Source organism: Triticum urartu, chromosome 4A, assembly GCF_056163025.1.
Source record: "Triticum urartu cultivar PI428250 chromosome 4A, HENAU_Tu73, whole genome shotgun sequence".
NCBI lineage: Eukaryota > Viridiplantae > Streptophyta > Magnoliopsida > Poales > Poaceae > Triticum > Triticum urartu.
The window spans coordinates 600,451,607-600,465,306 of record NC_141876.1 but is presented as its reverse complement, the minus strand read 5'-3'; the positions used below and the strand labels follow the sequence as shown (position 1 = coordinate 600,465,306).

At 43.9% G+C, this 13,700-nt stretch overlaps 1 long non-coding RNA gene across 1 annotated transcript; it reads right to left on the bottom strand.

The window, feature by feature from the left end:
• Positions 1 to 537: 537 nt before the first annotated feature.
• On the bottom strand, positions 538 to 3,370 carry LOC125554381 (uncharacterized). Its single transcript, XR_007304386.2, has 3 exons — positions 3,173 to 3,370; positions 2,767 to 2,911; positions 538 to 840 (listed from the first exon to the last, which is right to left on the bottom strand). It is a non-coding gene; the product is annotated as an uncharacterized LOC125554381 (long non-coding RNA).
• Between the last annotated feature and the right edge of the window lie 10,330 nt (positions 3,371 to 13,700).

Sequence of the window (13,700 nt, the reverse complement as noted above, 5' to 3'; positions counted from 1 at the left end):
GGCGTAGGAAGGGAGGAGTGTGGTGAGGAAGGAGGAGAGGGTGGTGAGGTGGTGAGGAAGGAAGAGAGGGTGGGGCGGTTCGGGAGAGGACGAGGGTTTTCTACCCGATTTGGGGAAGAAATGCACTGCTCCTGCCTCTTGGAGTTACCGAGGCGCCGCGGGTGCCGATTTGACTTGACACACCCACCCGGCCGTCCCCATTCCACGTGGGGACGTGGCGGTCGTGCAGGCGGAGGCGGTTTGCCATCAATTGCTATCGGTCTCACAAGTGGGTCCCCTTGTCATCCACACAACCGCTTAAAATAAAGCGGTTTTTCTGTATGGATTTTCTAAGGTTTTTGCAACGATAAAATGCTTAAAACACTTCTGACATGTTGTGATGTTTTCGGTAATTAATGGTCTACTCGCTGGGATTATTCCACTGCTTGATGTTTTCTACGTGCCAGGTTGTAGTATGAAATGCTAACTGTTCTATATGGTAGTGGCTGGTCTCTAATTGGACCGAAATGTTTAACTAGTATCAATGGTAGAGGCGTTTCGTTGTGCGCCACATCCAACAGTTCACATAACTAATTATCCAAAGATTAAGGTATCAAACCCTTGGTCATACATAGCAACATTTCGTTCCTAAAAATTAAGGTACTTCCACATTCAAACTAACTAATACTACAAATTCGAAGGAACTACTTAATACATTAACAGCACATAGGGAACTAGCCCTGGTCCAATGGCTTGAGAAAGGACGAACAAAAGCTGAAAGAAGAAGGATCAGCCAGTAGCAGCACCATCAGCCTCCCAGCCTCACAACTTCAGCCAGCCTGGTGAACTCCAGGTTTTTTCCTGCAAAACACACATGGGATGATGGAGGCAAGAAAATAAATATGCCAGGGGTCTTGTCATGGCATCTAATCGCACGGAATGCTAGTACAAATGATGGAGAACAAAACATCCAACCTGAGCAAATTCTTAGGAGTTATAGATCCATGGATACCATCAAGAAAAAATGCTCAGTTTTAATTCAGACACAAGACTTGGTGAAAACATGCATATTCATATCAGCAACATTGATATGGCATCTTTGCAAGCTTGGGTCAGTGACTTGTCTTGTGTTTCATGGCATGACAATAATTTTAACAATAAATAGACATGAAATTGACCCAAACTCATGTACAAAGTTAGGCCATATGATGCATGGATTAATTCACAAATAAATGACAAAATGCCAACTTTGTATAGAATTTGCAGTACCGAAATATTTCAGTGTGTACCGGTGTGTACTGAAACTGCAGTAGTGAAATAATTCAGTGTGCATTGGTGTGTACTGAAATTGTAGTAACGAAATATTTCGGTGCCTACCGGTGTGTACCGAAATATTTCAGTGCCTACCACTAGAACATTACAAATTTTGCCTAGGGCAGTACCGAAATATTTCAGTGCCTACCGGTGTGTACCGAAATATTTTAGTGTCCACCACTACAACATTACAAATTTTGCCTAGGGCAGTTCCCAAATATTTTAGTGCCTACCGGTGTGTACCGAAATATGTCAGTGTCTAGCACTAGAACATTACTAATTTTTCCTAGGGTTCATATGATGTCTAGGGTTCACATACATCATAATCCATCCTCCAAATCCATATACTCAAATATTCATGCAATTCATTGAGATTAAAATGCCATCTAGCATTCCCTTTCTGAGCTATTACGATCAGTATCACCACGATGTAAGCACGAGCAGTAGGAAGATGAGGAGTGGGGAAGCTTACTCTAAACATAGCTACCGCCGCCGTTCAGACGAGGAGAGCGGCGAGGGAAGCGTGGAGAACGGCGGGGAAGCGAGGTCGCGACCACTGTCCTCCTCATCTTGCGCTTCGGAGTCTCCGGTGACTCGGTTGGAGGCTGCACAATCTGCGACGGCACCTCGTGCACGGTGGGTTCCTGATCCAGTGAATGCTCTACCCTGGATCTGAACGCCCACCACCTCCGTCTGGTCCACTCGCTGGACGAATTGGCCTGCTCCATCGCCCAGAGGAGGATCTCGATCTTGTGAATCGGTTGTGCGGGCGGGGGGCAAAGCTTTGCCCTCTCCTTCTTCGTCAAATTCTTGAGAGTGGCCATTGTCGTTCAGCTCATCTGCCTTGTGTTGTCAAACTAAGAACGGATCTCCCTCAACCTGGCCAACTTGACCTGGTCGCCATCGGCGATCTGCACGAAGTCGGTGTTCTCGCCGCCGGCCATCAGCTCGATCTGCCGTGGAAGAGGGGGTGGGGGTGGGGGGGTTGCCTGAGTGGAGCGAAGTTGTAGCGGCAAGGAGGAGATGACTGCGGTGGACTTGGAGGAGAGGGAGGAGATGGCCGCCGATGAGTAATTGTGGAATGTGTAGCACCATGGCGGCGGTTATGCATTCAACGAGAGGGGCGGCGCGTGCAAATTTTCCTAGGACTAAACTGCCCCTAGATTAAAACGCGTCCCCACCTTGTCACGAGTATCGGCCCCACTCGTTTTAGTACTTTCGCGTACTTTTATCGAAGTACTACCCAGTACTTCGTATTTGTCTGCCGTTAGATCGACATCAACGAACGGTTCTAAAAAAGTCCAACCACTCTAAAATTTGTAATTTAGTAATTGTCACCAAATATATATGACCTGCCAAATTTGTCTATGAAACTGTGAACTTTTTTGTTTAGACCGTAGACACTCGATCTGTATTGTTACAGTACCGCTGACATTGATTGCAGCTTAAAGCGAAACATAGTCATACGCATACCTTGTAAGTCGTTCCGAATTTACCACTCCCAAGTATTCGCTCCTTGTCGAAATTATTTGTAATATGTTTTATCAATTCGTATGATAGCATACTTGGGTCATCATCGCCGCTTGTTTGATGTTCTTTGGTCCACATGCTACTGTTTCTGGTTCAAAGATCCATTGCGTGAGAGAAAGCGTGTATGTTTATTTGTTTTACTTGAAAATAAGAATCCTAGTAACAAGGAAGCGCAGGACAGACTGCATACATTTATACGACGAGTAATGATATCAGATCTAATCCTACAGAGATCATAGACAGATGTTGCCCAATGAATGCAGATTTGTTATAGTTGCACATACTATACAACTGAAATGCGATGACTTGTCAGCACTCCTGAAAACAGAGCAGTTGTCAAGGCACTTACCTGGAGAAGAGGGGAAGAAGACCTGCAAACGCGATGCAATCTGGAATGCCTCGGAGAAGCGGAGAAGAAGACCTGCAAACACGATGCAATGGGAGCGAGACGATATAAGAATAAGCGGGGTGACCCTTTAACGGGCGAGATGAAGACGGACCGAGACCAAGCTTAGATTAAGATACTGCACAAGTTTATCTCGGTTGAAGTTATGGGGAACAAGGACCGATACCAGATCTGAGATTGGGATGGCACCATTGATTGGTTAAGAAAGTCTAATCACAGGACAGGCCACATGATCCGTTTGATTTTAAAATTTGAGTCGGCTTCACGGCTCTTGATGTCTGAGAACAGAGAAACCAATTATAAACCACCGTATATTTTTTAATAATCTGTTCTGAAACTCAAAGCAAAAACGTTAACTATTTCTTTGCTATATGCTCTCCTATTACTGATAAGCATTAAACAGTCACCTAGAAAAGATTAGCATTAAACAGCACATATGATTAACAAAGGTAATCAGCTTAGGCTCGTTGGTTTGGAGCAACGGGAAAATTTTCTATTAGAAAATTTGGAGGGTACTCCGAACTCCAGGACGAGCGCCCCGCATCGCCCCACCCCACGGCCTCGAATGAATAAACCAATCCGACATTGCATGCGTGAACTGGTCCATGTCTGTGATGCCACTACTTAGAGTATGTACAACGGTTGATAAGATAGTTTTATCTTAAGTTTTGCATGTAATTTAGAAATGACAAAAAAATGTCTGCAATGAATTATTTCTTAGCCTTATCTTTAATAACTAGCTATTCCTAAAACATGATGAGACATATTGTGTTAAGAGATCATCTCTTGTCTTCTTTTAAATAAGAGAAGACAAGCCATTTCTTATGAGTTCTCTCTTCTCCATCTCATCATTTATCCTACGTGTTACTCCTAAGATAGTATCATTGTACATGCCCTAACATAACAGACATAGATACTTTTTAGGACAAGCGTCTTTTCCGCTTACCTTACCTCCTCGATCTTATCCTAATAAAGCAGATGCCCCGTGCTAGATTACAAGTAGGCAACCTGGAGATGGTGCCAAAGTCCATCGGATGGGGTCCGGCATTGTAAATGAAAACCTACGTACAAAGTACAAACAAAACCTAAACAAATAATAGTATGCAAGTTGCAATAGACCTCGTGTAGCGCTCAAAGTTTTCAATTACAATAGTTGCTAGCTGCTGATCTAAACAAACAAAACCAACGTCCTCCCACTTGTCGTCTATGGCTTGTCCAAGTGGATGCCACGTGAAAAGGCTCTAACTTCAAGTTCAAGTTGCATTGCCTAATGATACCAGCACAAAGAACAAGAACTGAAAATCGAGAAATGGATGCTGCGGCGTAACGTACTTGGTCCTTTGTTGTGAGATAAACATACGGGCTCGACCGTCAAACAAACAGGCACACATATGTAGCGACAGCCTTGGTCTGAATCTGCAAATAAAAGAGCAAAACCTCAAATTAGTGCCACACTCAACAGGGCAGCAACGAAAAATATGGCTGCTCCTATGACGCTCCTTGCGTCGTATAGGATCGGAAACACCCACAGCGCCCTTGAGTAGGCCGGCCATGCGCGAGCCATTAACGGCCACTATCTTTTTTCAGGCCTTTTGTTTCCTTTCTTTGCAATTAGTTTTTCTTCCCTCTTTTATTTTTAGTCAGTTTCTTATGCGTTCTCTTATAATTTTCTTAAAGTTTGATTTTTTTTTTCAAAGACGGTGTGTGCGAAATTAAAAATGTCTGTCTTGTATTGAAAACAAATATTCATCATGTCTTTATGAATTACTCCTATTAAACATATATCTAGAAAAATCATCATTTTTTGAAAACATTTCATCGCATATGGAAATATTGTTCCCTGTGTTTTGAGAAGAAATTCACCGTACATTTGAAAAATGTTCATATATAAGGAAAAGTAGATTCTTGTAAATGAATTTTAAAAAAAGGTTAAACGGCCAAAAGGGGGGAAATGTAAACCAACAAAAAAGGAAAGAAACCGAAATTAAATCAAAATAAAAACTCCGTTGGAAATCCAAAAACCAAAAGAAAAATCAATCTCTACTTCTAATGGAGCAGTTGGTAGTTTCGCTTACAGGTTTTTTTCATCCCACCTCCCATGGTTTTTTTGGTACCTTCTCCCACCGTCGTTGTTTTTTTTCGTATATTTTTTTCGTCCCCTCTCCTCACTTCATCGGTTTATTTTCGCGTCACTCTCTCACACAACGAAAGAAATTTGAACAGATCAGAACTTTTCATATCGGCGCAAGTTATTTAGTAATGTAGAATCAATCACGAACAATATCTAAAGATCAAATCTAAATTAATTAACCTTACCTTAAATCACTCAATCACATTAATTAGAAAACAAATATTTGAATTTCAGAAAAATTGCTCAATCACATTAACCTTGCCTTAATTCATGGATGGTAATCAATCTCCAAACAAAGGAAACAATACATCGAGGGAGCAGTAAATAAACTTCCTTTCTTATGACATGTATATGATCTTCCCTTCCCTCTCCGTTGTCGAACGTTCTTGATTCTCGAGGCCGATGCTTGGGCCGCGTCACTGGGTGGCGACGGTGCCGGAGGACGAGGACGGCGAGGCCGGGTGCCGTGGCACCGCGTTGGCCGCGGCCAGTGAAGGGGGCGAAGAAGGGCGGCTTCCCTGGCCCTGACCGTGGCCATGGCCCTGGGAGTTGGTGCGGTGAAAGCGGCACTTGAAGGACCCGGCGTGGGTGGCCGGCATGCAGACGTACTTGGAAACGGGCCCGTGGTCCGCGCCGGACGGCGTCGACTCCGACCCGGCCCACCTCCTCCACGTATTGTTGGAGCTGTGGCTGGCCAATTTACATGAAATTAATTCCCTCAGTTGTGGTGGCAAATATAATACACATAATCCATATTGTTATGCACTAACATATGTGTGTGAGAAATAAATGGATTATGGTCCCGTACGCAATAAGATGGATATGTGTGTGTGTTAGAGAGAGAGGGAGAGGGGGAGAGAGAGTGAGGAAGAGGGAGAGAGAGTGTGTGTGTGAGGATTTGATGATAAAAAAGGTCACCAATGTCACTTGATATGTATGAGAATATTAATATTGAACTTTTAAAGTTAATGTGACTCTGTTGCAACGCACGGTCGTTCTTCTAGTAAAAGTAAATGGGCGCTCAGAAATGCTAAACGTGACTGACTCCGGACCAGCACATGCGAGCGTCAGACAACCTATTTGACGCCTTTGGGCGCGTGAAAGCTATGTCTTGCTTGTGACGAGTAGAATCCGTCTTGCCTGAAGGCGCCTGCATATAGCGCCGGCCCATTACCTTAAGTGCTCGTTCGATTTGTTTTATATTATTTATTTGGTTTTCTTTTAAAAAAAATTCATCAATTTGGTTTTTCTCTTTGTTTTTTGATGGTTTTCTTAATTTCTTTCATGATTTTCGCTGGTTTTAATTTTCTTCCCTTTTTTTTCTTTTTTTCGTTATCTACTCTGGTTTTTATGATTTTTTTAATGTGAACCTTTTTACATACACATTCAGCATGTTTACAATACATCTGAAACATTTTTTGTATACATGTTTAACATCTTTCAAAATACATGATTAATTTTTTTGGAAAATTTGGTTTTTGATGTCTACTTTTCCTATACACATTGAGCATTTATTGTATAGACCAGGAAGGTTTTTTTATATACACCTTTAATATTTTTTAACTACATGATTGACAATTTCTAAACATATATATTCTCTATGTCTGCTTATACCATAAACATTGTACTTTTTTTATACATCAGAAATTTTTTATTTTTTTAATATTTTCCAAATACATGGTTAATTTTCTTAACTTATTTGTTTTATGCATACATTTTCAATAGACATTGTACATTATTCGTTTACAATAGAAACATTTTTTTATACATGTTAAGCATTTTTCAAATGCGAGATAAACATTTTTATACCATTGAATATAATGTGATTTTATCATAGATACATGAAAAATATTTCGAAAAAAAGTAAACAATAAAGGAAAGAATGAATGCAAAAAATGTGCGAAAAAGGGAAGAAAAAGGGCCCAGAGGGCCTTCGGTGCACGTTTGGGCCGGCCAATCTGAAGCCTGCTTGAGGCGAGATTTCCTACTATCTTGCGTCAAGCAAGGCATTGGCGTGCCATTTAGGCGTCCAGTATCCTTGGTTCTATACGAATTTTCAGTTTTGAGCGGGTGGTCTTCAATTGAAGAAAGAAGGGTCAAAATCACTAATTAAGGAGTACTCGTTGTAAAGAACATTTCATTTTTTCAGGTCACGACAAGTGGCGTACATGCGGCGCGCCATTTGTCGCAACCTGGGAGTTTTCCCTTTTTTTATAGATCCGTTTATTCAAAACGTGTTATCTCTTAAACCGTGCGTCCAAATCTTGAACCGTTTTCATCATTGGATTCCTCACGTCGAGATCTTCAAAATTAGATCCCAAGTTAATAGGTTTTGACGAACTCTTTTTCATGAAAAAACCGAGCGAAAAAAACCGGGCGAAAAAACCGAACCGGGAGCACGGTTTTTTTCCCTTTCCGAAAAAGTCACGCCCGTGCCTCTCGTGAAAGCAAAACCGTAACTCTCGTGGAAGGAAAAAGAACAGAAAACATTTTTTTTCGTTTCCGAGAGGCACGGCCGTGACTCTCGTGAAGGCACAACCGTGCCTCTCGCGAAAGCAAAACCGTGACTCTCGCGAAAGAAAAAATAACAGAAAACGCGTATTTTTTTCCCTTTCCTAGAGGCACGGCCATGACTTTTGCGAAAGCACAATCGTGCCTCTCGTGGAAGCAAAACCGTGACTCTCACGAAAGAAAAAAAAACAGAAAACGCGTTTTCTTTTTCCCTTTCCTAGAGGCACGGTCGTGATTTTCGCGAAAGGACAACCGTGCCTCTCGTGGAAGCAAAATCGTGACTCTCACGAAAGAAAAAAAAACAGAAAACGCGTTTTGTTTTTCCCTTTTTCGAGAGGCACAGCCGTGACTCTCGGAAAAGCACAACCGTGCCTCTCGCGGAAGCAAAACCGTGACTTTCGCGAAAGAAAAAAAAACAGAAAACGCGTTTTTTTTCGTTTTCGAAAGGCACGGCCGTGACTCTCGCTAAAGCACAACCGTGCCTCTCACGGAAGAAAAACCATGTCTTTCGCGAAAGGAAAATAAAAGAAAACGCGTTTTTTTCACGCAAAAAAAATCAAAAAAAAATTGATCGAAGAGCTAAGAAAGAGCGGGGGAAAACCAAAACGTCGAAAAAAACCTGAAAAAACCCGTTAAAAAAGCCGAAAACGTGTGCGGAAAAATAAAAAAAATGAAATCCGAAGGGAGCGTCCACAGCGCGACACGTGGCGAATGACTGAGAGCACGTCAAGTGGCGCTGATCGTTGCGAGGCTCCTGAAGGAGCGCTCGTTAACTAGTTGCTCCCAAGAAGGGTTGTATGATTTTCAATGTGATTTCACTTTTAACTTATCATTCCGCGTAGTTGTCTTTTCATTGTACTGCAAACTATTTCCTTTAATACTTATCATATCTAAAATGCTTTTGAGTGTCTTTCCTAAATACAGAATTGGACACTAGTGCAAATTACTTCCTAACCACCATAAGGACATTTCTTAGGTGGACCATTACTTATGGTCCGAATGACAGGCAGTGCTCCAACCAAATGATAAAAGAGCAGCGGTACTGAAAGTGCGTTATATCGACTAGAGGGGGGGTGAATAGGCGATTTTTATGAAAGTCTTCAAAACTTGGAAGTTATGAAGACAAACAGTGAAGATTATGCCTATTACTATGCAGCGGAAGTTAGATTACACTAGGCCAGCCATGGTCATGTATTCAATAGAGTGAAAGCACAGTGACAAACAGCTTCAGTGTAATAAGGATCAAGTAGGAAGAAGTTATGAAGCCAAACAGATCATGCATTCACGTTGTGAAGACAAATGATAAAGCAAGCACGCAATGACTTCACAATGAGTAACAGCAAGAGAAGGAAGTGAAGATGAAACCAGTGACTCGTTGAAGACAATGATATGTTGGACCAGTTCCAGTTGCTGTGACAACTATACGTCTGGTTGGAGCGGCTAGGTATTTAAACCTTAGGACACACAGTGCCGGACACCCAGTCCTGAACACACAGTTCAGGACACCAAGTCCTCACCGTAATCTCCTTGAGCTAAGGTCACTTAGTCCTCGCCCAATCACTCTGGTAAGTCTTCAAGGTAGACTCCCAAACCTTCACAGACTTCGTTCACTGGCAATCCACAATGTCTCTTGGATGCTCTGAACGCGACGCCTAACCGTCTGGAGGATTCACAGTCCTCAAGTGTAATAAGTCTTCAGATCACACAGACAAGAAGACTTAAGTGATGCCCAATTTACTCTGGCTCTGGGTGGTTAGGGCTTTTCTCCTCACTAGGAATTTTCTCTCAAAGGCTTCGAGGTGGGTTGCTCTCAAACGACAAAGCCGTGCACTGAAATCTGAGCAGCCAACTGTTTATGGTTGTGGGGGTGGGCTATTTATAGCCACTTGGCAACCCGACCTGATTTGTCCGAAATGACCCTGGGTCACTAAGGAACTGACACGTGTCTCAACGGTCAGATTTCGAACTCTCATGGCAACTTTACTTGGGCTACAAGCAAAGCTGACTTGTCCGGCTCTGGACAAGATTTGCTCTCATTGTCTTCACTCGAAGACATAGGTTTTTGATTTAGGCATCACTTAAGTCATTCTGACTTGTTCTCCTGGACCCCACTTAACAGTACGGTGGTTCCTATGACTCAACAAAAATAAAAAGAACTACGAAAGATCTAAGTCTTCGAGTTCCATAGGCTTCATAACGTGTCTTCTGTTGTCATAGTCTTCAATGTGAATATCTTCATATACCACCTTTGACTTCAATGTCTTCATTCATTTTTAGGGGTCATCTCTGGTAGTAAACCGAATCAATGAGGGACTTCTACCTGTGTTTTCCTGCAATTCTCACAAACACATTAGTCCCTCAACTAGGTTTGTCGTCAATACTCCAAAACCAACTAGGGGTGGCACTAGATGCACTTACAATCTCCCCCTTTTTGGTGATTGATGACAAACTAGTTGAAGTTTTCAACGGGGAATATAAAGTGTGAAGTCTGTAAAGGAATTGTCATCATAAGTTGCAAGTGCTCCCCCTGAAGATGTGCATATAAGTTAATTTGCTTTTGGAATGCAAATGCACATGGCAGGTTGTACTTGTGGAGATCAGCTTCAGCTTATGATGACAATCTACTATGCATGTGAAAGTATATGAAGATAATGACATGCATAATGGGAAATGGACGTCTGCAGAATGAGATGAGTGCGGAATTTATCGTCGCACATGCGGAATTTATCTTCGCAAAAGGAGTGGTAAAACAAGTAGCAGACGACCATCGAGTTTTCGTGTTTACAACTCAAAAGAACCAAATGAAGCAAAACAAGAGTTGCAAACACGAAGCAAGTATAACAAAACAAGGCACCCGCCCATATTGACCCGCTTGAAGACTATAAACATCATATGCTTCTCCCACTTTTGTCAGGAATGACCAAAAAGGTTTGAAGACATAGATTTTTCTACGCGTTCCCAGGCGCAGCAGGGTTGGTGGAGTTGTTTGGCGGTGCTGAGCTTTGACGTGCTGAAGCGGGTGGTGGTGAAGTAGCATCATCATCTTCATCAATGATCCTCGCAGTGACGGTGGCAGCAGATGAGGAATACTCAGAGTCTTCAAGTGACGGTGTGTTGCGCATCACAGCCCTCCTAGGAGGTGTGGTGTCAAATTTGAAGCGCTCTGTGAAGCCATCCTCTTCAAGTTCAGCTTCAGTGCAGATCATTGAGAGCCCTTTCCACGTACGACGGCAAGTCTCATGCGTAACGAAGGCATTCTTGGTGGCCAGGTTGCGAAGACGATTGACATCCACCAAGAGGCTCTTCATCTGACGTTTCAGCCAGTCGTGATGCCTATCTTGCTTTTGGTGAAGGGCCACAAGAAGCTCTCGGTCAGTGAGGACACGAGCACGCTTCTTGGGTCTTGGAGCGTTTGTGCTATCTGTGGCTTCAGTTGATGCTGGTGCACATGTAGTGCCAGCCATAGGATAGACCCTGGACATGGCTTCAACACCTTCAACATTCTGCGTGAAGCTCTGGTGTTCGGCATTCTGAAGACTTATTGGTTGCTTGGCAGGCTCAGGGTATATTGCTTCAGCAGAGATATCCACATCTGGCAGGAAGATGCGATGGTTTCGGGCTGAGGGCTGATACGAAATTGTAGAGTGCAGTTTGATCAGCCTCATCACCCAAGGGGCATAGATTTTTAGACCAAATAAGTCCGAGCCTGACGCAGCAAGTTGTCGTATGAAAAGATCCTGTGCATTGAAGCATTTGCCATGCATGATATAGAATATGAGAGTCTTCATTGCACTCTCAATCTTGGCATGTGGAGAGTGTCCCTTAATGGGCCAGAGAGTCCGTCGGATAATATGATATATGGTCCTGGGCAGGTACTCTAGGTCTTCAACGAAGAACTCAATTGGATAGGGTGCATCTTGAGGCAATGGCTTCATCATTGAGAGCATCTGACTCATATTGGGTTCAGGTCTCTGAAATATGCTCTCAATAGCTTCAGAATGAAGTTGACACCCTTCCTCGAAGAATTCGCCTGGAGTGGGCAGGCCAGTGAGCTCAATGATATTGAATGCATTGGCTTCATGATGGATATTTCCGGTCATCCACTCCAGGATCCAAGTCTTAGGATCTCTGTTGTAGCCTTTGATGTGGAGAGTGGCATAAAACTAAAGCAGAAGCTCTTCGTTCCAGTGCTCTTCATCAGTCACGAACGGTAGCAGACCCACTTGCCTGAAGCAGTCCAAAGCTTCCTCAAGACATGGCAGACCAGCAATAGCTTCAACCTCAAGGCGCTTGTGTGGGAAGATGCGACCTTGGTTGTATAAGATGCAAGAATAATAGCTGCGCTGTGAATAGCTCCAGAACCTGTCTGATATAATCCTTTCCCTTGAATAGGGGTTCTTGGAGCTATCGAAAAATGTGTTGTCTACCTTGAAGCTGTTTACATCAAAGGAGCCAGGTGCTGATGCAGGACCTGGGAACCTTGGAAGCCTTGGGACTGGCTTCTGGACATGAGGCCTGTGCTCTATGTGGTAGTCAAATTGTGGACCTGCAGCAGACTCAGGAACTGAAGTGTCTGGCTCAGTGGCTTCACTGTTCGCTGAAGCATTTGGTGGGGCGGGCTCCACATTGACTTCAGTGTTAGTAGTTTGAGGGACATCTTCAGGCACGTTCTCTTGGGGAACTGCATCTTGATGGAGCGAGGGAGTGAGTTCTGGAGGTGGTTCTTGATTGTCTTCGGCTGATGCAGCCGGAATTTCTGCAGACTGGACTTGAGGTCGTGGACCTTTGTGAAGCCTGCGGAACGCAGACGACGCTTGTGGTGTCGGAGTGGGCTGGGCCTGAATGTCTTCTTCCTCCTGAGGGCGATCCGCCCATGACTCATCTTGTGCAATTGGCGTCAGAGGACGACCAATGCTGATGGGTTCGCTTGTTTCAAGCTGAGGAAGGGCTGCATCACCTTGCACATTGTCCTGATGACCAATGTCTTCAGCAGCTAGTGGGTCGGCTGCTGGAATATCTTCAGCGTCAGGTGCCTCTGTGGGAGCAGGCTCATGAACTGTTAGTCTTCTTTCTGCATTGGGGTGAATGACAGAAAGGGGTTCAACCATCAAGGGCTCTGTGGGAGCAGCCCTAGACTTCTTAGTCTTGCGCTTCTTTTTACTGGGGGCAGAAGGAGAGGCTTCAGAGCTCTTCCTTTTTCTGGCTTCAGCTTCTGCAGCTCTTGTCTTCTTTAGCTCAGAAGCTGTTGACCGGCTCTTTGGCTTCGAGCCAGTCGTGGCGGTTGGGAAGACAATGGAAGTGGCTGCTTGTCTTGATGCCTCTGGTTCACTCACAGCAGGCTGCTTCTTCTTCTTTGCGGCCATCTTGGGGTCGATGCCTGGACGCCCAAGTGCCTTGCGCTTTTCAGCCTCGTTGTAGGCTTGAACACATTTGTCAGCCAATGACTTCATCCTTTCACGCGAGCCTTGAGCTTCAGCACGCTTCTTCAGAAAGTTTTCTTTGAGATCATGCAGCATGATTTTGAAGCTTCTCACTTCCTGCACGCTGAGACTGGCCATGTGCTTCTTGAACTGAGCTTTTTCGTGATCAATTTTCTGCTTCAGCTCAACAATGCGCTGAGCAATGGCCAGTTCTGAAGCAATTGCGCCTTGGAAGGCGACGCTGAGTCCAACAGGCAGCTGCAGATCATTGAAGCTTATATCTGGTGTGTCAAACCATTCATCGATGAAGCTGTGGATGATGGCGACATCAAAGAGAGGCAGATTGTTGAAGATTTCCGCTTCCTCCTTGCTTTTGATGAGCTGTTCTAGTGCGTCATCGCCCAGATCT